Source organism: Pinus tabuliformis, chromosome 2_1 (genome assembly GCF_031772625.1).
Source record: "Pinus tabuliformis cultivar Carrire ecotype Pingquan chromosome 2_1, CPIR1, whole genome shotgun sequence".
Classification (NCBI taxonomy): Eukaryota; Viridiplantae; Streptophyta; class Pinopsida; order Pinales; family Pinaceae; genus Pinus; species Pinus tabuliformis.
This window is the reverse complement of record NC_142299.1, coordinates 302,447,710-302,461,162: the sequence shown is the minus strand read 5'-3', so window position 1 is coordinate 302,461,162 and position 13,453 is coordinate 302,447,710. Positions and strand designations below refer to the sequence as shown.

Genomic DNA, 13,453 nt, shown 5'->3' with positions numbered 1-13,453 from the left:
AGGTTAGAGACCTTGTAAAATAGCTGAGATATGGAGAAAAGTACAAAGGTTGTCATAGGCTTTAGATGGTATCATATACATAAGGTTAGAGGTTTTTTTAAATAGCTCTTATATGGAGAAGATTTCAAAGGTTTCCATATGCTTTAGATGGTCCACGCTTGATGTTTGACCTTTCAAAAGTACAACTTGGCAGCAAAGAGTGCCTGTAGCTACTATGGATGTTTCTATTATTTCCGGTGGTGGTGATGCCTCAGGTGTAGGATTTGATGTTGTTTCTACTACTACCATTGGTATTGAAGCCTCAAATACAGGAGCCATAGGAGACGAAACATGTTAGGTAACTAATGGATGAGAAGAAACCAACGTAGTAGAAGTGACACATGGAATATATTGGGGGTATGAACGTGACGTATACTAGATATATGGAGGGGGTAGGATATGGAAAGGCCTCAACATGCACATATCCTTGCGCAATGGGAGAATCCACTTACAAATTTTAATGATGCAGCTTTGAATAATGGAAACGCAAAAGGATAACATTAAAATTATGCATGCCTTTCCCCTCCACTATGAATCTATTTTTCTCATTTGTGAATGCATTGGATGGACCTACATTATTAAAACACTTGTATTAGTTTTGAGGTCAAAATTATATGGATTACTATATACCATGGTGATAGTTATGATAAAAGATATCTAACCATTCAATATAGTTGCAATGATTCTGTTATGAAACCAGCTCAAGAAAAAGATAGAAAAGATAGATCAACGCCTTAGAATTCAGCCTCTTCGAGGGGGAAACCTCCTTTACATTACATAAATGAACAATTCTTGGATGATTCAAATGAAAAAACCTCCTTTCTATATATAGGAGTCTAAAGAGTCACAATATAACCCAGCCGACCTAACAATAATAATATAAAGCCACAAAAATAACAATAGAGGGATTCTATGGGGCGCAGTAATAACAATACGAGAACAACAAGGGTACAACAATATTAATAAAGGGTACAAGTACAATATTAATGGGGTAATCACTAGTATTATAGGGACCCAACATGCCCCTGTCCTTCAAGAAAGTGTTGTCCTCAATGCTTGAGTAGTTCGGGATGCTTCTGTATAAAATTCTCATCCTTCAATGTGGAATCTTTAGCAAATAAGTTCTTCCACTTGATAAGATACTCCGAAATTGATCGATTTCGTATCTGTCAAGTTCTTGTTTCTGTGACTACTTCTGGTTCCAATATAATTTTCCTTCCTCGTCAAGTTCTGGCAATATTGTTTGAACTGGTATCTTGCCGCCTATAACCTTCTTTAAACATGAAACATGGAAAACTGGGTGCAATCGAGAAGCTGCAGGAAGCTCCAATTTGCATGCCATAGTACCAATCTTTTGCAACACCTTGTACGGAGCTTGCCGCCTATAACCTTCTTTAAACATGAAACATGGAAAACTGGGTGCAATCGAGAAGCTACAGGAAGCTCCAATTTGCATGCCATAGTACCAATCTTTTGCAACACCTTGTACTCTGGTGATAATTTATTATCCTTCTTAGCTTGCTTGACAGACATTTGCTTATATGGTTGTAGCCGTAGGAATACCCAATCACCTACATCAAAACTTCTTTCACTGCGATGTTGATTTGTCTGTTGTTTCATTCTATTATGTGCCAACACGACGTTATCCTTTAAGAGTTGGAGGACTTGTTGTTGATGTTCGATGTGATGTTCCACTGCTTGAACCTTAGAATTCTCTCTTAAATATGATGTGATGGATGGTGGCTGATATCCATAAAGTGCCATAAATGGGGTCATTTTTTTTGTTGTATGGAAGGAAGTGTTATACCACCATTCAGCCAGAGGCAAGCATCTGACCCATTGTGTCTATTTATCAGATACAAAGCAACGAAGATATCCTTCCAAACATTTGTTTACTATCTCAGTTTGCCCATCAGATTGAGGATGATAAGATGAGCTATGAGCTAACTGAGTACCAAGATAAGAAAATAATTCTGTCCAAAAATTTCCAGTGAAAATGGGATCTCTGTCACTTACAATAATCTTTGGGTTTCCATGTAGCTTTTGAATTGTTTCCATAAATGCAGAAGAAACTGTACTAGCTTTAAATGGATGTGATAATGCACAAAAGTGTGCATACTTGGTAAGTCTGTCAACTACCACCATGATGACACTCTTTCCCTCAGACTTGGATAAACCTGTGATAAAATCCATTGAAACCTCATCCCAACGTTGGCTTGGAATGGATAAAGGTTGTAATAGACCTGGTGTCTTAATTGTTTCAACTTTATTTTGTTGGCAAACCAACCATTTCACCACAAAATTTTGAATCTCTGATTTAAGGACATCCCAAAAAAATCCTTCTTAACCGTGTGGTAAGCTTTTAAAAATCCTGAGTGCCCTCCTAAGGGAGAGGTGTGCAATTCCATAAGAATCTTTTGTTTTAGCTGGGAATTCTTACAGAGGTATAAGCGATCTTTGTACCATAACGAATCATTTTTCCAGCTAAATGTATCAGACGTACTGAAATCTTGTTGTAACTTTCGAATAAGTGCCCACACTTCTTCATCATGCTTCCATTCCTCCCTTGCTTCGTTTATCCAATCTAGTTGGATAATAGAAATGGCGCACAACAATGCTTTCACATCCTCATCCTTTCTTGAGAGTGCATCTACCGCCACATTTTTCTTCCCTTTTTTGTAGATGATTTCAAAGTCATAACCCAACATCTTTGTGACCCACTTTTCTTGCTCTTCAGAGGATAATCTTTGTTCTAAAAAGTATTTAAGGCTATCATGATTCATTTTTACCTTGAAGTGTCTTCCCATTAGGTAGGGTCGCCATTTCTTAAGTGCATGGAGTATTGCCAACATTTCCTTCTCATAAATAGCTTTTTGTAAAAGCTTTCCCTTGATTGGACGACTTTCAAAAGCAATGGATCTTCCATCTTGCATTAAAACAACACCAATTCCATTTCCTGAAGCATCACATTCCACAACAAAGGTTTTTGTGAAGTCTGGTGTAGCTAAGACCAGTGCTTGGCACATTGCCTCTTTAAGATGTTCAAAGGCCTTTGTTGCTACTGGAGTCCATGAAAATGCATCTTTCTTCAATAGTGTTGTTAGAGGTGTTGCTATTCTCCCATAATTCTTAACAAACTTGTGATAATACCCTGTCAACCCAAGAAATCCTTGCAGATGCTTTATGGATGTGGGGATTTTTCATTCCTTAATGGCTTTAATTTTTCTAGGGTCTACCTTAACTCCTTCATGAGATACAATATGACCCAGATATTCCACCTCTTGTACTCCAAAGAAACATTTGGATCTTTTTGCATATAATTGTTTCTCCTCCAATAGTTGTAGCACCCTGTCAACATGTTCAACATGATCCTTCCAAGACTTGTTGTAGATTAGTATATCATCAAAAAATACTAACACAAATTTTCTAAGGAATGGTTTGAAAATGGAATTCATCAAATCTTGAAATGTTGAAGGTGCATTGGTAAGGCCAAAAGGCATGACCAAAAATTCATAATGACCCTCATGAGTTCTAAATGTTGTTTTCATAATGTCTTCAGTCTTCATTCTGATTTGATGATATCCTAAACGAAGATCCAACTTGGTGAAGTAAATTGATCCATGCAATTCATCCAGTAATTCATCAATGATAGGAATGGGAAACTTATCTTTAATAGTGAGCTTGTTGAGCTCCCTATAATCCGGACACATGCGCCATGATCCATCCTTCTTGTGCACCAATACTACTGGAGCAGAGAAAGAACTTTGACTCGGTTGAATTATACCAGCCTCTAGCATTTCTGCAACCATACGTTCAATTTCACTCTTTTGGGCATAGGGATATCTATACGGCCTGATGTTTGGAGGAACACTTCCTGGAATCACATGAATAGCATGATCATGATCACTAATAGGTGGGAGACCTTTGGGAGTCTCAAATACCTTGGAATGATTGTCCAAGATTTTTTGGAGATCTGGAGAAATAGATGATTCCAATGTGGAAACATCTAGCGAACATAATTGTGCAATTACATGTCTTTGTGCCTTTTTTAGAAGATTTTTCATACTGTTAGAGCTGATTATCATTCTCGGTTTCCCTGCAATACCCCTTAATTCAACTTCCTTTCCTTCCACAGAAAATTTCATGAAAAGTTCTTGAAAATTAAAAGCTATTGTACCCAAGGATTGTAGCCATTGGACTCCTAGTACAACATCAGCACCTCCCATTGGAATGGAAAGCATTGGGCTAGTCAATACATATTCTCCCATGGATAGCTTGATATTATGGCACTTTCCTGAGCAATTTATTGTTCCTCCATTTGCAACCATCACTTGACACTCTGGTGTTGGATATAAGAAGCAATTCAATTCTTTTGCTACCTTACAATGAATGAAATTGTGGGTACTTCCTGAATCAATCAACACTATTACCTTTTTCTTCTTGATTTGTCCTTCTATATTGATGGTTTGAGGAGTGGTAATTCCCAAAAATGCATTACAAGATATGGTCGGATTCATTTCTTCTTTATCTAGGCTTTGTTCCTGGAGTATATCCTCTTCTTTTGACCTTTCTTGCTCCTTTTCTTCTTCCTCTCCACAATCTACGTAGAATAATTTCTTCTCAGCACACTTATGACCTTTAGTGTATTTGCTATCACAACTGTAACAAAGCCCTTTTGCTCTTTTTTCTTCCAATTGTTTTGGTGTCAACCTTATAGGTTGTGGAAGACTAGGGGCAACAACACTTCCATCTTTATAGTTGTGAGTGGTATGCTTCCTGGTTGCCATAATTTTGCTTTCCATTTTTCTTGCTAACCTGAATGCCTTCTCTAATGAATCACGTTCCCAAAGGCGAACATCATGCTGGATATTATCCTTTAAAGTCCCTATGAACACATCAATCCTATGCTCCTTTGGAATATTTTTTACCCTTATGTTCAATTTTTGGAACTCCTCAATGTGCTCCATTATTGAACCCTTTTGTTTGAGACTTATCAATTGGCTAAAAAAAGTGTTGCTTTTTGTATCCTCATAATGTTTTATTAATTCTTCCGTAAAAATTTCCAAGTGATAATTTGTTTATGAGAGCAAAGCCATTGATGCCATACAAATTGATTTGGTTCCAAATATAAAGTTGCAATACGTACCTTTTGTGTGTTTTGCACATTATTGAGATCGAATAATTATTCCATCTGTAATATCCATGTTGCAAGATCCTTGCCATCAAACTTCCTCATATCGATTTTTGGAATATGGTGGGTCTTCGATCCCACATTAGAGTCTATGAAATCATGATTAACATTTATTTTGTTTGCATCATGAGTTTCCTTTACTACCATTTCACCATTAGTAAGTATTTCTTGTAGAAAATTTGTCAAATCTGTCTTCAAATCTACCATGTCTCTCTTCAAATCTGTCTTCAAATCATCAATATTAGCTTCCATGCCCTTTATCTTAGATTCCACGCCATTTATCTTAGCTTTTGTTATCTTTTGTGAGAGAGAAATTTGTTGCACTTGGTCTTGTAATTTTGATATATCATGTAACATTTCTTCCTCTTCTTCATGAGTCATGCTAGAGCTTTCAGGTTTCTTACTAGGTGTTTGCATTTTCATTCCTTGGGGCATCAGTTACTGATAACAATGCTCTACTGTTCCCTTTGAATTCCTTCAAAATAATTTTTCAAAGCAAGCTTGAGCAAAAATTTTAAAAAAACTACACACCTTTTTTCACTTTGTAGGAGCTCGATATTGCCTCTGATGTATCTCTGTAATTTTGGATAATCTAGTTCTGAAATTGCGATATGTATTAGCTCTCTGAGTTTTCTTTCCAATGCCACCAGTTTCATCCCAATAGGATTCTCCAAATAAGAGTTATGTCAAATCTCCCATAGTGACCTGATTATAGACTAGTTTAGTAGAGCAAACTTGTACTACGTGTCACGTGTCCCTGTTTCGACCTTCGGCTCTGAAAAAGATATATAAGAAACTACAGTCTTTCCTCTTTCTGTACCTTTTTATGAAATTTCAATCCAATGCTTAGATAGAAAGTTATAATGATTTTCCCCAGGTCACCTGTTTGGAATGTAATTCTGAAGTCTGCAAAAAGACCAACTTCCTCAGATCATATTTCTGCAAATATAGCGCGAAAAGATCTGAAATTAAGACCCGAGGTTCAGCGTGATTTCTTCTCAGATGGGTTTTTTTTTAGCTTCTGAAACATCACAGAAAAAAGTTATAGTGAAAATGCCACGATGACCTGTTTGGAGCAACGAAACCCTAGAATCCAAAGCTCTGATACCAAATGTTATGAAACCAACTCAAGAAAAATATAGAAAAGATAGATCAACGCCTTAGAATTTAGCCTCTTCGAGGGGGCAACCTCCTTTACATTAAATAAATGAACAATTCTTGGATGATTCAAATGACAAAACCTCTTTTCTATATATAGGAGTCTAAAGAGTCACAATATAACCCAGCCGACCTAACAATAATAATATAAAGCCACAAAAATAACAATAGAGGGATTCTATGGGGCACAGTAATAACAATATGGGGGCAACAGGGGCACAACAATATTAATAAGGGGTACAACTACAATAGTAATGGGGTAATCACTAGTATTATAGGGACCCAACATTAAAATTATGCATGCCTTTCCCCTCCACTATGAATCTATTTTTCTCATTTGTGAATGCATTGGATGAACCTACATTATTAAAACACTTGTATTAGTTTGAGGTCAAAATTATATGGATTATTATATACCATGGTGATAGTTATAATAAAGATATCTAACCATTCAATATAGTTATTCAATATAGTTGCAATGATTCTATATTATTTAGTGAATGGGTTAAGTAGATTCATTGAACTATAACTATTATAGACACATGCATTTCACAACAATAAAAACTCGAGTAAGTGGATAAAGCTCAGTGCTCAAAATTTAATGCTTATTTTTCTTTTGAGTTATGGAGCTCTTATCATTCTTAAACCTGCATTATCAAAACCCATGCATCACAGCCATAGATCTAGCTATGGATATATGAATCTCACAACAATAAAATCTTGTATCAAAATGCATGTGGTATTGTTGGTATACCCGCATTATCAAAACTTGTGTATTAGGGAATAGATCTAGCTATGGATATATGCATTCCAGAACAATAAAAATCCTTTATCTAAAACCCTTGTGTTAGATATGGATATATGGATTCCAGAATAATAAAAATCATCTATCTAGAGCCCCTACATCAATGAATTAGCTATAGAATCAAGTGTATCGTCGAATTAGATCTAGAAAACCATTGTATCAATGAATCGGATCTAGCAAACCTTTGTATCGACAAAACTAGATCTAGAAAACACCTATATATTTGAACTCGATTTAGCTAACCCTTCTAGCAAATATTTGTATTAGCAAACTGGATCTATCAAGCCCTGTATGAGCAAACTAGATGTAGCAAATGGGTATATGCATTCCACAAAAATAAACACCCAGATATATTGACAAAGTCTATAGATATATAAGGAGGGAAAAAGAGAGTAGGAAGGAAATTTAAGAAATAAGGAAAAAAACATAATCTAAGGAAATTAAAAAATAAATAAATAAATGAGGGAAAAAAGAGGAGAAAATTTAATTATTAATTATTTAATTCAAAAAAATAGTTTTTTCTATTTTTAATTCATAATATCTAATTTAAAACCATTTTATTTCTAATTTAGTTATATATTAGTTCCACAATTTAACCTTATTGATTGAACTATTAATAATCTTATTTTCATTCCATTTAAAAAATGTTTTTTTTAATAATGGTTTCTAATTATTTATTATATTTATATTTATAAATATTTATATTTATAAAAAAGATATATATTTATTCTTTTTATTTGTTAAAATAATTTATTAGTTTCTTTGATTAATTAAAGTTAACTTTTCTTTTTTACTTTTTGTGTACATAATAAGTAATTTAATACCATTAACCGGAGGATTTAGCCTTATTTATAGGAATTTTCATAACTTATTTTCATTCAAATTAGAAAAGAGTATTTTTGCTTTTAATATAACTTCTAATAATATACTTTTAATATATTCATCTTTATAAATATTTATAATTTTAATACTTATATTTTTCGTTATGTTATTTTTTATTATTTTTATATGTTTAAATTATTTTATTTTATTTTATTGGTTTTGCGACTAATTAATGTTGTCTTTTATTTTTATTTGATTTTCAAACATTGACCCCAAAAATATTGTTGTGATTAATCTGAAGAAGTCATCCTCTTAAAAAATATTGTGGACTATATTAATATTTAATTTTGATATCAGCATGATTTTTCACTCTTAGATTAATTTAGGTTGATGGCACATTCTCATTATCTAAAATACAAAAATTTATATTAATTTAGGTTGAAGATATATTCTTTTTTTCTAAATTATAGAAGTAGAGTAGAGTAAAATTAATATTAATTTAGGTTATTCTATATTTGTAAAATACAAAAGGAGATTGTATTAATTAAATATGTATCTTTACTCTTATTCTACCAAGCATAGAGAAGGATTGAACTTCTAGTGATGTAAACCTCTTTTTGAGTGAAAAACTTAAGAAAATATTTGCACCTTGAGAGATTTGATCCCTCTTGACACTTGATAGATTTGGAATTAAGATATATATTTGTTGGTTTTATCAAATTCCAACAGGGATCAAATCTCTTGAACTGCAAACTCATTTTTAGTGAACAATTTGAGAAAATGCCAAAATATCTGATTCCTCTCAATACTTAATAGATTCGTAATTAAGATGAACATATGATTGTTCTTTATAATACTATTTGTATTATATATAAATTTCACATCTCTATCTATACAAATTCTTATTATTAATTTTATTATAATCTTTACAACACATATAACTACATACATGTAAAGGGAATTTTTTCAACATGTTTTATTACTATTTTTTTTTAATTTTTTAATATAATATGCATAGCATAAAGTATATATAAAGAGGGAGTGTGCACATGCTTAGAAAAAAGGTTTATTGTAAGTATTAGGTTATTATATCCTTATTAACTAAATTTAAATTTAATGTTTTGAAATGTCATACTTAAAAATATGAATCTCCCCTCAATGGAATGACTAAGACTCTATGGCCATCATCCCATCCAACACTCACATATGAGGATGTGGAAATGCACCCTCCCTAACGTCATTAACAATATGTCATGAAGTTTCTTAGAGGATCGTTTGACATCACTCCAATTTCATGTAAGATCCCTCTGGAACTACTATTGGTTTAATGGTTGCACCTGAGTTGAAATTAATATTAGTTATGTTATTGAGATATGTATTTCTAGAGCCATCATTGGTTTCATTATCAACCTCAAGCCTCTACAGAACACTCATAATTTGTAGGTGTGGCCAGTTTCTCCAAGAACTAGTCACAATTTTCATAAGGCAGATGTTAATTCAAGCTACAAGGCATTATAATGTATTCAATTATTAGCATTCAAGGGTTATTATTGGTCAACTACAATAATTCCATAGGATTTTTTCTCTAGGGATACTAATTTAACCCTGTATAGTGGATAATTTTCTACCCTTTGTTGTTTCCTTTATTTCTATTGTTCTCTCCCAGTGCATCCTGTTATCACTGAAAAGTCTGTTGTAAAAAATTTTAGCTTAGCTTAAAGACAGGGTGTTTTCGCAGCGCATAAATCCGTTAGCAGTTTAGCAGCGCCATCTGTTTTAGTGATTTCGTAGCGAAAACACTGACCTTGCATTGGCTGCGCTGCGAAATTGGGAAATGACAGATATTTAAGGGAAACTTCTAGAAGCACTACAGAAAGCTGCACATGTGGCATTGGCAAGCTGCCCTCCAAATTGCCCAATTGCTCATATAGAACGAACCATTTCTACAGTACTTAGAAAGGTGGTACGGAAGTACAGTAGCAAACGGCCAGAAGTTATTGTAATGGCTATGGAAAATATTTCTGGTGTCACTACTAAAGAGTTAAAGTTAGAAAGATCCAGAAAAGACCACAAAGTTCTTGGGAGCTTTGATGATAGTGTGCCAAAAATTACATCTTTGCAAGGTGTGAAAAAAAAATTATCAATGGAAGCATCAACAACTTCTAAACAAAATTCTAATAGTCAACTAATAATTGATCATTTATCTCCGTCAGTGCCTTCTATAACATTGTCTGACATATCAAAAGTTTCAAATGCGAAATCTGCTGTTGGAGTTTCTCAGGTTCCCACTGAAACATTGAATGTAGACTTGTCAGTTATATCTCCAACTAAGAAGCGTGGGAATATGGAAAATAGGTTTAAAACAGAGAAGGAAAAGGTAATCTGGGAAGAGATTTCGGCATCTTTGTTCAAGCATGGAATTGATCGTGGTCCAGACCAGTGTAAATCTCTATGGACATCACTGATTACAAAGTATGAGAGTCTTCTCCGAGGAGAGAAAAACATCATCAGATCTTTGTATTGAGGAGCGGATGAAAATAGCCCTTGATGGCATTATAATTGCAAGTGTGGATCCATGCCCACGTAATGTTGAACTTGGTCAAAACATTAAAATTGCTCTTGATTTTTATGTGCAGTAGCAAAGAATGCGGTATGCAGTCCATGATGGTTATGTTCTTCAGAAGGCTATGGTGTCTTCTCCCATTGGCGGGGAGGTTTTAGCTGACTGGCTTATGAGGTTTTTGGAGAGTAAAGGGATTTTCATATGGAAAAGATTGATAATTTAGGGCATTCACTTCGCGGGTTTCCCCAGATGGTTATCGAGAATATAAATAAGTGGGACGTGGATATACGCCGAGAATTGTTTAGCAGTATTCTGCTTGCTGGTGGCACGGCATCAATGCAAATTGCAGATGAAGAGAACCGTGCAGCATTTGGAAATGTTACAGCGTTTCAACCGGATTTTGTTCTATTCTTTGATTGTCCCGAGGAAGAGATGTGAGGTGGCTTCTGAATAGGAACCAAGGCCGAGCTGATGACAATTGGATCATCAATCATAAAGTAAATTTCAACAGCTGGTGGCGTGAAGGAAGACATTCAAGGGCTAATATTTATGTGTAACTCGAAAACAAAGGAGGACTGTTTCCGTTATCGTGTTTTTGGGTTGCCTAAGGCGCACAAAGAACTTGTTGAGAAGGTAATGAATGGGATGCGACTCTTTTTGTATGACTTTGCATGATGGCAAATTCTTACACCTGCCAGTTGTGGATAGAGATGGATTCGTTGTGGACCTGTATAGACGTGTTGCAAATTTTCAATGCAACAGTAATTCCACAGAGGACGCCTCTGGAACCAGTTACTCTGCTGGAAACCAGATGGATACAAGAATTGGTGTTGGAAATGAAGACTGGTTGTTTTGTCAGTGAGATGGTACAGGTGGAGACCGTTGCCCAATTTGGTGTTGTCTTCCTTCTTTTTGCCCTAGGTCTAGAATTTTCTTCAAAAAAGCTTCGAGTTGGATTCGTTGCTGTTTTGGGAAGTCTGCTTCAAATCTTGCTTTTCATGTGTTTCTGTGGCATTACTGCTTTGCTATGTGGGGCAAAATCTTCAGAAGGTGTCTTTGTGGGTGCTTTCCTGTCAATGTCATCAACGGCAGTGGTTTTGAAGTTTTTAATGGAACGAAATAGTGTCAACGCCCTTCATGGCCAAGTCACAGTTGGAACGCTTATTCTGCAGGACTGTGCTGTTGGGTTACTATTTGCGTTGCTACCTGTTTTGGGTGGAAGCAGTGGACTTTTGCAAGGGATAATGTCAATGATGAAATCGTTAGTAGTATTGTCCATGTTCTTGACAGCTACAAGCATATTATCTTGGTCTTTTGTTCCCCGATTTCTGAAGCTAATGATAGGCCTCTCTTCTCAGACAAATGAACTCTACCAGCTGGCCTCGGTTGCCTTCTGCCTGCTAGTGGCTTGGTGCAGTGACAAGTTAGGTCTGAGCCTTGAACTGGGTTCATTTGCAGCAGGAGTTATGATATCAACCACAGATTTCGCTCATCATACACTTGAGCAAGTTGAACCCATACGTAATCTCTTTGCAGCACTCTTCCTTTGTAGCATTGGAATGCTTATTCATGTTCAGTTTCTCTGGAACCATGTGGATATTTTGCTAGCATCTGTGATTCTGGTGATTATTGCAAAGACCGTTGTGGTTACTATCGTTGTGAAGGGCTTTGGTTACAGCATTAGGACGGCTTTCTTTGTTGGTATGTCCCTGGCTCAGATTGGAGAGTTTGCTTTTGTTCTCTTAAGTCGTGTATCCAATCTTCATCTGATTGAGGGAAAATTGTATCTCTTGCTGCTGGGATTAGTGGCATTGTATTTGCTTGTCTTGGGCAGCCGGTTATTACTGGATACTTACTTGCAGGGTCAATTAAAGAATGGTCTTCAGACTGTAAGGAAAGGAATATGATGTAAGACAAAAAATAATTGGAGCCAGATGGGACATTCTCTATGTCCAATTCCATTGCAGGGTGACATTTTTGAGTGGGAGGCTCGTTCTGAACTTTGAAGACTAGATAAACGCATAAGAGGACTGCGTGAGTAAACTTTTCAAGGAGATCGAGAATCCATGCCAGTTTTGTTTGGAACAAGCATTGGTTATACAGCTTAGGTTGCTGTTTGCGTTGCAAAGAATGAAGGGTAACTTGATTTGGAAATAGGAGTTAAGTGAAAACATGGATGACTCAACTAGTAATTCAATCTCATGCACGAGTCCAGAGCTAAGAAATGTTAAGGGAAAGAATTTGGCATCCAGAAAACCTTTTTTTTGGTTGCATCATTTCCTAAAGCTCTTTTGCAGAATGCGGTTGCGCCTTTCATTTCTTTGAAGCAAGTCAAAGTAACAAGAGAAAATACAGGTCATTTTGTTTTCTTTCTATTGAAAGTTGCAGTTTTAGAGGTGGTACAAAGGACTTCTGAAACAAAATTTCCAGTAGTATGGAGGGGTAGACTTAGGTTGCTTAAATGCCCACCTTTTAGCTGGTTGCAGAGGTGGACTCCATTCAGACTTCTTGCTAAGAGCACACAGGAATTCTCAAGGCCAGTGTTGTTTCTTTCAATTGCTACCACATTTCTGGGTCAGTCCAAGGATTGTAACATGTCTGCAGATTCTCAAGCAAATCATTTACCAACTACAGATTCATTTGCTACGGAACAAATAGAGGTTGTTGACAGCAGTTTCGTAGCGCGCTACGAAACTGCTGTAGGTGATGTTTTCCATGCAGAATAAACAGTTTGACCAGGAATATTAGAAGAGAGACACCTGTACATCAATACAGCTTACAGCTTATCTGGAGACATGGTATTTGGTAGCAGCGTTCAATACTTTGAGTTATTAAAGATTTGGGAACATGCTGCTACATTTTCGGAGAATGTTGG

The 13,453-nt window shown here is 35.5% G+C and overlaps 1 pseudogene; it reads left to right on the top strand.

The window, feature by feature from the left end:
• Positions 1–11,288: 11,288 nt before the first annotated feature.
• LOC149200007 (K(+) efflux antiporter 5 pseudogene) lies at positions 11,289–12,485 on the top strand (annotated as a pseudogene).
• The last annotated feature ends 968 nt before the right edge of the window (positions 12,486–13,453 follow it).